The sequence below is a fragment of the Oncorhynchus kisutch genome, linkage group LG26, assembly GCF_002021735.2.
Source record: "Oncorhynchus kisutch isolate 150728-3 linkage group LG26, Okis_V2, whole genome shotgun sequence".
In the NCBI taxonomy this organism is placed as follows: Eukaryota; Metazoa; Chordata; class Actinopteri; order Salmoniformes; family Salmonidae; genus Oncorhynchus; species Oncorhynchus kisutch.
Window position 1 is genome coordinate 12,461,206 of NC_034199.2, and position 12,542 is coordinate 12,473,747.

The window sequence follows — 12,542 nt, forward strand, 5'->3', positions numbered from 1 at the left end:
GCTATTTAATATATTTTACATTATTTTGAATCATATTGAGTGGAGTCTGAAGGATTTGATAATCACAGAATATGGCCTTTGCTTTATCACTGACATTATTGCCTGATTTATATATATACTTCACCAATCTTCATGGTTATGTTCAAATCTTCTGTGATGGAAGAGCAACCAAAAGTGAGCAGGAGTTGATATCAAAAGAAAGAGCAGAGCCTATTCGTCCTCTTTGACATATGCTAATAGATTATTATAATAATTTGTTGCTGTTCACGTGAACAAGGGGAGAGGAAGACATTAGTACCACACAAATACAACAACAATACATTATCTTAGAGGGTGAAATAGCTGAAGCAACATGTCCTTGTGCTGTATTTACAAAGCTGAATATTACATTTTAGTCATGTACAATGTGCCAAGCATAATGTGCTATGCCTAACTTGGATGAACATAAATTGCAGAATTTTCACATCAAATTACGGACAGTGAAAGATAGAGAGAATTTATTCAGAAAAAATGTAGCAAATACAAATAACCCATCTCCCTAATGATGCTGCCTTGTAAATCTGTGAAGAGTTGAACACAGTGCAGACTGTATGGTTCTCTCTCTGGAATCATCGACAGATGCTTGCACATAATTATGTTGTCACTGCTTGTTATTTGGAAGAGGGAAGCTGCACTGACAGCTAGGTCTATGATTTTTTTTCTTTTCTTTTTTTTATATGTTTACTCACTTGTTAATAAAGCAATGTGGACAGCTAGCTAAGGACGCTGACTTTAGCTCTTGGGAGCCCATTGTATGCCCACCTTGAGGGGAACAGCTTGTGTACCTAACCTGGGCCAGCTTGTTGTTCCATGTGAGCTGTGACGGATGTGGCAGGTACGTTTGGAGGGAACATAGGAGGAAATATTTTAAAAAAAATTGAAGAGGAGGAGGATGAAGATGGATATGGATCGAGAGGGAGAAGCAGCAGGCTGATTACGAGGTGTCAAAATTGCCAGGAGCAAAAAGGTGAAAGCAATCAGGGGTGAGAAGAGTGCAGCATTCGTGAGGGGCAACTAATTATCCATCTCATTTGTGGAGAGCAGCATTTGAGGCAGCGCTAGCCCGCTGAATGGTGACAGATTGGTGCGGAGGAGAGGGGAGGTGTTAGAACAATGGAGCCCAGCTCACAATCATTACTGCATGCTAATCAGGAGTGCTGCTGCACCGCCATTCTGAGCTGTACAGAGTTCAGGGATAAATAGGAAGTCACCAGTTTCAGGGGACTTCAGTCAATTCCAACTGGAGGAGAGAAGGGGGGGGGGGACATATTTGTTCTGGCACCAGTTCTGCCAACCAATGAATAAGCCAAAAGGTCCTCCTAGACAGCAAGTGGCCTGTATCACCACATCTCTGTATTCTAACCAACTTAGAAAAGGAATCTGCAGATTGTACATCTGAATTAATTTTTTTAATCATTCAACTATGAAACTAATATAACTTGAACGAGGAATTTCTATGATCACAGTGATCATTGTAGCATCTGCGGTTCATTTTTGTTGTTGTAAATGATTCGCTTCCTTTGACAATAGCTGCTATTGAAATTCTTTTAGATTGTATGATATATCTTGACTCCATATGCAATTCTATAATCACTGAGATTTTCATAATTACTAAAGGAATTGCTCTAGTGGCAGACTTACAGTACATAGTGTTTAGAGTAAGGTATACTTACAGTACATAGTGTTTAGAGTAAGGTATACTTACAGTACATAGTGTTTAGAGTAAGGTATGCTTACAGCACATCGTGTTTAGAGTAAGGTATACTTACAGTACATAGTGTTTAGAGTAAGGTATACTTACAGTACATAGTGTTTAGAGTAAGGTATACTTACAGTACATAGTGTTTAGAGTAAGGTATACTTACAGCACATCGTGTTTAGAGTAAGGTATACTTACAGTACATAGTGTTTAGAGTAAGGTATACTTACAGTACATAGTGTTTAGAGTAAGGTATACTTACAGCACATCGTGTTTAGAGTAAGGTATACTTACAGTACATAGTGTTTAGAGTAAGGTATACTTACAGTACATAGTGTTTAGAGTAAGGTATACTTACAGTACATAGTGTTTAGAGTAAGGTATACTTACAGTACATAGTGTTTAGAGTAAGGTATACTTACAGCACATCGTGTTTAGAGTAAGGTATACTTACAGTACATAGTGTTTAGAGTAAGGTATACTTACAGCACATCGTGTTTAGAGTAAGGTATACTTACAGTACATAGTGTTTAGAGTAAGGTATACTTACAGTACATAGTGTTTAGAGTAAGGTATACTTACAGTACATAGTGTTTAGAGTAAGGTATACTTACAGTACATCGTGTTTAGAGTAAGGTATACTTACAGTACATAGTGTTTAGAGTAAGGTATACTTACAGCACATCGTGTTTAGAGTAAGGTATACTTACAGTACATAGTGTTTAGAGTAAGGTATACTTACAGTACATAGTGTTTAGAGTAAGGTATACTTACAGCACATCGTGTTTAGAGTAAGGTATACTTACAGTACATAGTGTTTAGAGTAAGGTATACTTACAGTACATAGTGTTTAGAGTAAGGTATACTTACAGTACATAGTGTTTAGAGTAAGGTATACTTACAGCACATCGTGTTTAGAGTAAGGTATACTTACAGCACATCGTGTTTAGAGTAAGGTATACTATATGCAATACACTGTCATGACATTACTCAAGGGCTATCGTGCCTGCTATATTGGGGTGGAATGGACACCAAGCTTGAAGCAAAGACAACATGGCCCTAGTGAGAACACTTGTCAATCTCTCAACAGATTCAACACATCACAATCACTGAAGAGTACTACTGTACCGTACTGCTTACCAGATCATGTGAAGAAAAATAAAATAAAAAATAGAAAATGTTTGTTAGATAGAAAAGAATGACAGTTTCTAGAATTTGTATCTAGTGTTAATTAACAGGAAGTTTGAACAACCCTTTTACTTACCACCAACATTTGGGAAGTCGAACTAGTAGACTGCTGCATTGTTTACAATGGCTTCTTTCTCTGGCTTTTTCTTATTGACAGACATAGACAGACCCACCAGGTTGGAAATGCTATGACTCAGACAGGTGCACATGCGTTCCTACTGCTTTTAGTGCAAGGTTAAAAAGCAAACCTTCTTCGTACTGAACATTATTCTACGATATTCTACAGGTAACACATAATGTGATCTTCAAAGGCTTCATAGTGAACTCAAAGTATCACCTTGCAGTTTTCATGCCCTGGGCTGAGCCCAGGATCTTGCTCCTTGTTTCTAAGTTACCCATGTCAGATGAAATGTGTTGAAGCCATTGTTGCTTTTGGAAAGTCTCAGAACGGGCCCCTCTCTCCGTGATGTGTTTGTTTCGGGTGCTGATTTGAGAGCCCTGATTTCTGGAGAACAAATTTGGCAGTCACAGCAAGTGATGACAAGAGGCAGCGGTGAGATCGCACCCAGAACCCCAAAGGAGCCACTCGTTTCAGGGGACCTGGAGGCTGGATATGTACACTGTTCGCAGAGATGGTGGTCAATGTGAGTTTGATAATGTCCTTGTCTGATACATTTTTCAAACATATTAACAGTTCCAAGAAATGTGACCCTTATTGACATGGTGTTGAGTGGGCCTCATACAGTAACATCTCATGGCTGTGTTTTAGAAGGATTATCATGAGCCTAATTGCAGAATTGTTGGTAGATATCCATTTCTTGGCTTGCATTATGGTTGTGAGATTGAAAGCTGTAGCCTACAAGAAATTCCTCATCTTTCGATGGCCCTTGGTTTCATCGATGTAGATTGTTTTTCACCATAACACATAGGGGCGGGGGATAAAATGAATAAACTTGCATTTCAAGGGTTAAGGCAGCATGAAAGAATCCATTCTCGGTTTAATGACCTAGCCTTGCTGGGCAAGGACGACAGGGAACATGCTCTTGACTTTTACTGAATTTGCCAATTAACACCTCCAATAACAGGCTGCCTCTGAACATCACCAATGCTGGGAGGAGGAGCAACTCACATGCACTTTGTTTTCATCCTTTTGATCTTGTTATTTTTAGGGACTAGAAATTCGGCATGTAATAACGAATAATCATTTGCCAACACCAATTATCCTTCTTTTGTAGAATCTTTTGTAGATTCTTTCCGCCAAGGTATCTTTGTATTAACTGTCATGACGAACCTGCCATTCGTTGATGAGATCTTCAGGAATTGACTATCAGACTGGTAATATTGGAAATGCTGTCTTTTTTCATGTGCCATATGAATCCTTATGCATTTCCTGGACATTCTATTTTCGCACTTGCCCATATGGCCATGTTCAGCTCCAGTTAGAACAACCACTTTGGTTTCAGATACACTGCTGCTCTGTAATTATTTATTATTTTATTTTTGTTTTACATAGAGATAAAGAAATTAACCATCTGAGTCTCACTATTCTTTTGATTTCTATGTCAGAAAATCCAGACTCTTCTTTTTGGATGAAGTATCCATTTTACTCCACCCCTTACGTTTCACACGTTTATCAGCCTTACAAACAACACTCGTATAGGTGTGAATTTCCAAGCCCCTGGTGAAAATCACAGTGGGCACTCCTTTGTTTTCCTCTGAGTCCCTCTGCAGGTAGAGGGCCCTCTGCTTTCAGCCTGTAATGATGGCGGCAAAAAAAACAAAAAAACAGAAACACCTTTGTCTATGTGTAAGGTGGACATCCTCACACCAGCTACTGGCCTAATGAATGAAAACCCCTAAAGATGGGACTGTAATTGAAAAAGGTGCTTGCGTACCGCTGTAAATGTAGTGAATCATTCTAGTTGAGCCGCCACAATCACACCATAACACTTGGTTTCACAATTCATTAGCAGGTATTTGAACGATATGTAATAATTAAAAGACAGCAAAATAATTGATACCAGTTCACACCATAAGGAAAGGTGGGGGGGGGGGGGTCTATGTAACGATGTTAACAATGTGAAGTGGAGAAGGACTTGGTGGAGAGCACTTTTAGGTGTGAGCTGTGTACAGTTACGTTGACAAAGGCCTGTCCTAACACTTTGTCAACATAACGGCTTGAAACGCCATGGAAACGTGAATCAACGTCAATGGCAGCAGAAACCTTTCCTTGGGGAACACATGCTAACCAGGTTATTGGATCAGAACTTTCTTCTCCTTCTGATGACCATCCTGTTGTCCTGTATTTTAAGTACACGAACCCTGCGATAGAGGTCTACACATGAATCCATTTATTTATTCGGTGTTAAGAAACCATCTGGCTTGGGTAGAACTGAGTCATTCTGGCAGGCCACCTCCCTTACTGACACCTCATTGAATTAGTGGGAGGATGATGGCTTCATTAATGCCCAGTCTCTTTGCTCTGCCACTCAGACTGGTCTGAACATTATTGCATCCCTGTGGAACATCCATCTCTCGCTTCAGTATTTGTTTTTTTGACAAAGTGTGCTTAGTTAATTCACCTGGAGTCTTTGTTACGGTGGTAATCTTGTTTATTGTTTTAACAGTTGGACGGTGAGAGATAGCACTTTTTGCGTTCTCTTTGTCAAAGTTGTGAAAATGGCAACCCATATGTAATGCTCCTGCTTGCTGTTATCCCTGCCAATTCCCCATGGATCAGTGGTTCTTGTGCCAATGTTCACACTCTCTCTTTGTCTGTGTGATTAGATTGAACATCATTGGATATTTATATATTTCTTGCTTTAAAAAAAATCTCTTTAATGGTTGATCTTATGTTTAGTAGTAGTTGGAATTTGAGTCATAGCCAATCTATGTCTTGATCGTTTTAGATGATCCAGAATATATGCAGGTTATATTTTCCTCTATTTTAAATCAGCGCAAGACAAATTGGCTGCATATTTTTTTCACACCTTTCTCTATCTGGGGAGAGCAAGCGCAATTATCTCCCGTCATACCTGAGACAACAACCTGCAAAGTGCTCCCAGTGCCCCGATCTGTAAGTTAGGGACTCTGCTCTGTCATTGCATCGAGAAGAGATATGTTTTTGTTTTCTTCTTCCCTCGTCTCTGTGGTTTTTGCATTTACACAACCCATAGGATTACATAAGATCGAACAATATGTGGGTGTCTTATAGGCCAGCCTTCTTCAAACAAATGTGCTAGCTACTGTTTTACACAATACAAGCATGCTGATCATGTTCCATATAGAACTGGCAGTCGAACCATGATTTTAGATCAACAGATGGCCGATAGATTGATCTAAATATGTGTAGCATAGAACTGCTTGGATTTGGAGCAATTTCAAGTTTTGATACTACTCCCTGATCTATGGGACGATCTCAATGTCCCCGTGTGTGTGATGATCTTGTCCAGAAACATTATAGCGCCACAACAGACCAGAGCTACTCTGCCATGTCTGTAGAGACCTGCACTGGTAGATCCCTGTGTAGCTGCAGTATTAAACCACACTCCCTAGTTCTCAGATGGGAAAAAGCGACTGTTGAATATTTGAAGGAAATATTGATTTAAGGACATAGATTTAGATGTATAAAAAACAGGTGTGACACTAGGCTACCAGAGATAATACAGTAAGATGTTATTATTCACCCTTTGGGACATCGAATGCTGTTCAGTGACATCGTTACATTTCTCAGGAATGTGCAGCTTTACAGATGGTTTTTGATTTCTATAGTTCTGGCTATCTCACACTCACTTGTGTAAGTCTTCCTACATATGAGGAACACTGCCACGCAAGTCACATCACCTCACTTGCAGTAATTGAGAGGTCAACATTTGAAAAGACCATAAGCATTTCTGAGAGGGAACCTTTACTAGGCATTCTATAGTTTGAAGATTAAGGAACCTCATCATTATTACTCCCCCCAAAAAATACAAATATTGTAGAGCTGCCGAATCAGGTAGGACTTAATATTGAAGAGGCTAAACGTTGCCGTATAACTGCTCAGATGCTCGCTGAGGTAAGCTAAGCATCGATCCATCTGGCTCAGAAGACACTGTCATGTCACCTCTGTGTTTAAGTGTTATCTTGTCAGGTTCCAATGATCTCCCTGTCAGATTCAGGACGTCACGGAGACATCTGTTGTCATCTGTTACTGCAGTGCATCATTATAGAATAGTATACATCAGCATAGTTTTGTATAATTGTGAATAGGTATAATAAGTGTGTTTTTGTCTGTATCTGTGTATTGCGTTGCATTGTATTGCATTGTATTTTATTGCATTGTATTGTCATGTTTTAGAGAAGGATAGAAAGCACATCTTATGAGGATCAGTTCAATCTATTTCAGTTACAATAATTGTCCATTTAGTTCCCTTCAACAGCTTCTTCGAATACCTTTGATGTAGAAAGAGAAAAAAAAAACATAAAAAATGAATGTGAACAAAGCTCAGCGGCTCAGCGGCAGAGCAACACAGTGCAAATTGCTTGATGATGGATTCCTTAGTCCCACTGCTGATTTAATTGATCCTTAAAGGGTGGATATCCAGTCTCGGGTGCTGAAAGGCTACAAACTGTCTCAGCCATGGTGTGGTAACAGTGTGAAAAATTGAAAGCAAGTTCTTCCACTGCTAATGTACATCCCGCTTAATGTACGCACACCTTCTGTAATCCACTCGCAGCTCTCATTCTCATGTTTTCCGCCAGGCATGTTCTAAGAAACATCTCTAAATGTCCTTTGTTAGTTTTTTTTCCCACTCTACATTTTTCATCATACCCACCTGCTCAATTGATAAAATATTGCTGCAGGTGCCCGGTCATTTACGGATTGGCACAGCTCCTCGTAAGTCCTTCTTGTGCTGCAGGCCTGAGATGGTGCTGGTGACTGGCTATCAAAGCCATTGTGGTTGTAACTGCAGGCTGTCTGGAGACCATACTAACAGCTAGCAGAGGTTCTTGTCGGAGCATGCAGGTGGTGCCATGGTGATGGTGGAGCCTTTCCAGAGTATACAGTAGATCTACCAGGTATGCTTCTATTCCTCACCTTCGCCCTTGTGTCTCTCATGTCCACATGAGAGGCAATGTGACATTTGTAACATTATAAGATATAACTTAAACATAGTGATTTTTACTTAAGAGAAACCCAATGCTATGTTGATCCTTCAGTTTCAGGACAACGAGTTGATTCAATGTCAAAACAATTTGACATTTCATCAGCCTACATTACTGTCATAGTTTGGTTTTTAAAGCGGCACCCGAAGAAGATGAAGATATTACTGTGTTTTTCACCTGTGGCTGTTTGTCATAGGGAGGAGATGTGCGTCAGTCTGCCAATCATGTCACATTTCTTTGCTCTCAACTTAGAGCGTAATTTATCCAATGTACAATTCAGAAATGATCATTAACTTTCCCTTTGGTTTCCTCCCTCGCCTGGTTGCCTCTCCTTTCTACTTGGTTCCTGGCCCCATATGCCACTTTCCTGTTTCCTGTCTGCAGACAGCAGGGAGTATAGCTCCATTGTCACCTTCACAGAGCTGTCTGTGAATGTGAGAGGCAATTCCATTTCACTTTGCCATGGGGAGGAGGAAAGAGTCAGGTGCACCGTACAGCACACAGAAATTGGCCGAGGGCTACCTCTCACAGTTGAATGGCAAGGACACTGTTTTGTCTGCTTCTATTGCTTTGCTTCTTTCTTTTTTATTACTATGATCAAATATATTGTGTGTAGGCCTAAAGTGCTGGCGCAGATATTCCTCCTGAAGTTTGGAATTACTCCAAGGGTTAAGCATATCATGTTTGGTTGTTGCGCGAACACCTCGTTGTTAACTTCACTTAGAGATGGGGTCCTGAAGTATTAATGGCCATAAAGGGGTGATACGGCGCTGCTGTGACGCCGTGTGAAACATATTGACGACGTCTCCAATGCTTGACTCTCGAGCGTTCACTCAGCCATTTTGTGCGGTGACTGTGTGGCTGTGTTATGCTTTTTGGAGTTGGATTCCAGCTTTTATCAGTCACTATTCCTTTGACAGAGAGGGACCCCGGACTGTATTGCTCCGGGATGAATTCAACATGAGCTAAAGCGATAATCTGTGGGCCTCTCTTTTCACACTGCATTCCCAATGAGCCGTGTGTTGGCCAGCTGTTGTTACTTGCCTCTTTAATTAAGACGACAATCGCGCTGTTTGCTCCCATTTTCAAAGACAACATCTCTTCTGCACTTTGCCTGAGAGTTGTGTATTTTCTGGTTGTACACATAATATATATCTCGGTGTTACGCAATATCCACTCATTTGCTGTGAATATGATTGTTTTTGTCACAAAATATATAAATATGATTGTCATTTTCAGGAGAAAACAAAATCACAACATTCAGTTGAAAAATAGAAAAAAAAATTTTCACGAAATACTTCTGGTTTCACTATCACAAAGCAAATGTTATTACAATATGATTTTAGCTATGTGTTATCCACAGTCTCTTTGCAGATATTGGGATTGTAGCAGTGTCACTTCTACTACTTGATCTATTAGAAGGACAATGCTGAGGACACTGGAGGTTTTTCTCCATCATTTGATTTAGGCCCAGTGCATAGAAACTCTCTGGGGAGGCTGAAGGGAAATTTGCACACTTCATGGCATGGGTACTCTTAAAATGAAATTGATGTTTTATAAATAATTTCAACGTTACAAACATCAGCCCCACAATCTCAGCGATTCAGTGATATTCATTTGGCATAAGTCAGTTTAATTTCCTTATGCTTTTCATCAGAAATGGCTTAAAAAGTAGAGTTAGCCTGAATTTTTTATGCCACTAGGGACAGTAGCCAATGTTCTTCACTAGATGACTGACCGTGCATGGCAGCAGAAATAACAAAATGGTCACAAACCCCAGCTGCACTCACAGGGTCACACAGTCCAGTACATTTTTTAAAGAGACTAGCAATGAACTGAACAGTTGATAACAGGTCACTAGCAGGTGATAAAATACATTTTAGTTGGAACATTAGCCCATTTCTACACTTTGTGATTTCTGGCATTATCTCCCCCTAGCCCGGTAATCCTTTATAATACACATTATTGATTTAGCTTGGCAAAGCACTTGTAGAAAATCCTATAGCGTTGAAATGAATATCGTACTAGCTTACTATAGTGCTCTTTGGTAAGGACATATATATATATTTTTTTTACAACATTGCTGATTTTCCTGAGTTCATATGTGTCAGTAATTCCACAGCTGTTAATTTGTGCTCCAGTCCTAGAGCTTGAGTTCAAACACGGGGACATCTGGCGATCCGGACGCTCAGAGCCTGTTTATTTTCCACAACCGAAAGGAAAAATTCTGCAGCTTTATTTATTAATACTCGATTAATTTTCCGCGGCGAAAAATATGAATTTAACATTTTTGCACAGCTTTACCTGCTGATCACAACATACTGATACAATGACGAAGTGCTAAAATGTGGTAATTGTAATGCAGTCAAGGTCTCAAGACATTTGAGAGGGTTATAGAAACAAACAACTGGACTTAATTCCACTTGACCACTGTCTTTTGTGCCACATAAATAAGAAAGTGTAAAAGGATGATCTCATACTATCTTTGCCTTTGACAATCCACTGAAACCGTCAAGTCTCTTATTTAGCTTCAAGATTCCAGGCCAAGGGTTTGCAAGCTTGTAATTACAGCTTGGCGACCAGAGTTTCATTTTAGTTTGGAGTCCAAAGTATTCAAAGAGACACCTTATTTCATCTACCCTTTTATCAAACTCACTGACAGCCAGGTTTAAGGTTTGTGGTCAAGAATCAGAGGGATCTCTGACTCGAGGACATAAAAGGGCATCAATAATGATGGCTATAGGAGTGCACTTCTGGGAATGACATGGCCGAGTGTCTCACTGTGTCTCTGGGAGAGGGAGGATGGCTAATAAGGGTTTAAAAGCCACAACTGTCCACCTGGCCCCTTAGCAGACCACCTGCTGTCTTTTACCCAAAGTGCACCCTGATTCTTTCTGACAGTGGGAGATCTGTGGTTGCAGGAGACCACAGGGGCCAACAGTTATGTTAGCATCAAACAAACAAAGGCTTAAGACAAATTAGTCAGACTAATTCAAGTTTAGGGGGAATTTATTTGCTTCCTCTTTTTTATTCAAATGGAAGAGAAAAAGATAAATATTTTAACTTGATTTATTGATGGAAATTCCAATGTGAAGTCTGGCAAACAACATATAAATAACTTAAAGGGCATCTTAAATGCATTCCCATAAAATGTTTAGTGCCACTGTAATATAAGCCACTACCTGTCATGAATCACAAATAACCTTGGCTCTATCTTCTTAGTTCAGCTCAGTGAGTTTCATTCCTTATTACTGGCCTGACAGGGAAATGTTTACCCATCCGACAAGAGAGATGCCATTTCATAGTCACAAAAAAGCAATTGTATCTGACTGGGGCAGCACACTCTGTCTCCATATCCTTGCTGGCTATAATTTTTTTTGACATTTTGTGTGCTATGATCACATCATTGATGTGACAGTGCCGGGCATTAGGTAAAGTCCCTGAGCTGGTGCTCACTTTCAGGCTTTTTCTCTCCTTGTCATCCACATAGATTAGATTAGACCCAGGTGGCAAACATAGTTCCTTGGGACAACATGGAAAAGGACAATGATACCTTTCTTAAAGAAATCATAAATTTGACTAAACATTCAGAGTAAAATGTTAGAAAGATGTTAGCATTATGTATTTTAATCTTTATAGCTGTTTGAATGAGACCATTATAAAGAAACCTGACTATCAGCCATAAGCAGATCTGTTGGTGCGGTGGACTCCGACTGTAAATAACATTTAGTTTGTTTTTATCCTTACATTGATGCCAACATGATGTTTTTCGGACATGAACCATAGTTGAATGTGCTGTCCATATTCCTACAGGTAAAGTTTCTTACAAAATATAAAAAATATTTTTTATCAAATAGTCACTATTGTTATTTTATATATTCCATTATAATCCATATCAAGAATGCTTATGGTTATAATGGATTACATTTTCATTACGTCATATTGTTTTCATATAGTCTGGTCAGTGGCTGGTGTGTGCCAAGCATAAGGTATAGTCCCTCCCAAACCTGCACAATGACCTCCTGAGGGACTGTCTGGCCGTGGCATGGATAATCAGCCTGGTCTCTCTGTGGTTATGGTCACTAGCTGGGCTAATAAGAGCAAAGTACTGAGGCTAATAACAAACAAATGGGAATAGAGCATGGGGAGAAGACAAACTAGGGTGCTGCTGCATCATGGATGACTCAACAATTGTCTGAATCTAAAAAAGCAAGCCCAGTTTGCTTATTAAAGGAAAACTCCACCCAAATACGATCTAAATACAGAAATCGAATCAAATCATGTGCCGAAAACAACAGGTTACCGTGAAATACTTACTTACAAGCCCTCAACCAACAATGCAATTTTAGTTAAGAAAAATATTTACTAAATAAACTAAAGTAAAAAATAAAAGAGCAACAATAAAATAACAATAACGAGGCTATATACAGGGGGTACCGGTACCGCATTGGTACAGGTTAGTCGAGGT